Here is a 3,031-nt window from a genome sequence, read left to right as displayed (position 1 = left end):
AAGGAAGGTATATTTATCTCTCAAAAGAAATATATTGAAGCTCTATTAAAGAAGTTCAAGATGAATGGTTGTAAACCTGTCACTACTCCACTGGTGGTAAATGAGAAGCTACAGAAAGATGATGGAGCACAAGAGGCAGATGCATCGTGCTACAGGAGTTTAATTGGAAGTCTTCTCTATCTCACAGCCACACGACCAGACATTATGTATGCTACAAGTCTTCTATCAAGATTCATGCAAAAGCCAAGTCAAATTCATTATGGAGTAGGAAAAAGAATTTTAAGATATCTACAAGGCACAAAGGAGTTTGGTATATGGTACAAAACCATGAGTAACTCAAGGATGATTGGCTACACAGATAGTGATTGGGCAGGATCAATGGATGACATGAAAAGTACGTCAGGATATGCTTTCTCACTAGGATCGGGTATTTTATCTTGGGCATCAAAGAAGCAAGCAACCGTGGCACAATCAACAGCAGAAGCAGAGTATGTAGCAGCTGCTGAAACCACAAGTCAAGCAATATGGCTAAGAAGAATACTTGAAGAAATGGGTGAACCACAAGATGGACCGACTATTATCTATTGCGATAACAAATCGGCAATAGCAATAGCAAAAAATCCAGTCCATCATCAAAGAACAAAACATATAGCCATTAAATATCACTTCATTCGAGATGAAGAGACAACTAAACAAATTCGACTCGAGTACTGTCCAACAGAAGACCAAATTGCAGATATATTTACGAAGGCATTACCAAGACCAAGATTTGAACTACTGCGCACAATGCTTGGAGTTACCGAATTTGCATTAAGGAGGAGTATTAAAGTGTAATGCAAATTCTAGAAGAATGTAGAAGCTCCTTAAATAGAAGAATTGAAATGTAATACAAGTTCTAGAATATTCTAGAAAAACCTAAGATAGGAAGAAAAATCAAGAATATTCTACATAGGTAAAAATCTAGAACATTCCACATAAGTTGTGGCTAGTATGTTCTAGAATAATCTATGGGTCTATAAATACCCATGAACTCTACCATTTGATGTATGAAGCCAACATCTACCATTTGTATGAGCTAACATCTATTACAACTAAAGACAACTACAACACTTCTTTCAACTACTACTTCTACATTCTACTATCTCTACATTTTCTCTACCACATCAACTACTCCTTTCACAACCTTCAAAATACTAACAAACAATATAAATTTATATGTATTGTTTTCTACATCAGTAAATTGCTTCTGCATACTATATTTCTGCATTAATGAGTGAATTACTTTGAAACAAAGGAAATTGGATTATGATCTTGGCTTCAAGTGGCACTAATAGTTATCCATGGGGAACCAGTTTCCAAAATAAAGGGTCTGGGAAAGTTTAGAACATCCATCGCAGTTGCTCGAGTAATCAATGGCTTTAAATTTTGAAATGAAAAAATGGCATTGGAATCCAACTTAAAATTTGACTTGTTAAGAAAATTGGTTATGGACGCCAATGGAGGAAGAGGTTTGGATGCAGATGGAGGTGAAGAAGAAGATGGGGTGGAAGTGAAGGGAGAGGTAGAGAAAAAAATGAGGACAAATTTGTCCTTTCACTTTGCTTAAAGAGGTGCGAGAAGAAAGTATGGAGGTACATAAATAAATACCCTAACATTTATTCCAGATTGTTGGACCCATCACTCGTGGGTTAGCCCACTAACAACGGGTGTTGCTCCCTCCACCACCACACCTTTCTCCCTCCACCTCCCCTTTACTATTTTGTCCCTAACTAAAATTTTATTTTTAGGGTTATTTTTTAATTTTACCCATTCACAACCTATTTCACTAATAACCTATTTTAGTTCTTCGTATATGAGTAAAATACTTTTCTTTTATTTTAACATTATATTTCTTCATCTCTTTCTTTTGTCGCTGTGAGATACTACAAGTTGTAAAGGGTGGTGATGGAAAGAATTATCAAGCAGTCTCTCTCGTGGTGCAGTGTCGCTCTCGTGGTGCAGTGTGTTGCTTTCTCAAGGTGCGTATTCGAATAAACCTTCAAATAAAACCCTAAAATAAAAAAACGTAACCTTTAAACGGAGGTGACATCATTCAACGGATGTCAAAATCCTTCAACGGATGTCAAAATCCCGGATGTCAAAATCCTTCAACGGATGTCAAAATCCTTCAACGGATGTCAAAATCCTTCAACGGATGTCAACATCCTTCAACGGATGTCAACATCCGTTTAAGGAAAAAACGGATGTCGACATCCGTTTTTTCCTTAAACGGATGTTGACATCCGTTTTTTCCTTAAACGGATGTTGACATCCGTTGAAGGATGTCAAAGGTTACATTTTTAATTTTAGGGTTTGTTTTATTAGTTTATTCTTTATTTTTGAAATATTTTAATAATTTAATTTAAATGTTTTGATTTATTATTTTTGAATATATTTTAATAATGTAAGGAAAACTAGGTTTGAAATAAATTAAAATAGTAAAAGTAAAAAATTTTAATTTAAGGATATAATTGGAATTAAAAAAAATTGGGGAGGTGGAGGGAGAAAGGTGTGGTGGTGGAGGGAGCAACACCCACTAACAACCGTAATGATCCATGTAGTTAAGGGTGTTACTCCCTCCACCACCACAACTTGCTTCCTCCACCACCACAACTTGCTTCTTCCACCACCACATTCCTCTTTTACCCTTTTTTTTATTTTTTTCATTCATATTTTACCCTTATTAAAATTTTAAGGTTAATATTATTTAAAATCTCACGTGAACATTCATTCTCTTTATCATTCTTTCTTCTTTCTCTTTATTATTTTTCCCAGGTTGTCTCTTTTGTTCCACTATCATTGGGTTGTCTCTCATGTTCCACTTCTTCTCTTTTATAGAATTGTGACGTGAGAGTGTGGTGGACTTTGTGTTTAGTAAGATTGAAAGTGGGGAAAGCAATTTATCTTCAGCCGTGAGTGTGGTGGTGCTTCAAGGTGCTAGTTCATAGGCATGAAGGTGTGTAATAAAACCCTAAAATATAAACCGTATAAT

Source organism: Vigna umbellata, chromosome 8 (assembly GCF_029865625.1).
Source record: "Vigna umbellata cultivar VRB3 chromosome 8, Vumbellata_1.0, whole genome shotgun sequence".
Lineage (NCBI taxonomy): Eukaryota > Viridiplantae > Streptophyta > Magnoliopsida > Fabales > Fabaceae > Vigna > Vigna umbellata.
Note: the sequence above shows the minus strand (reverse complement) of the source record.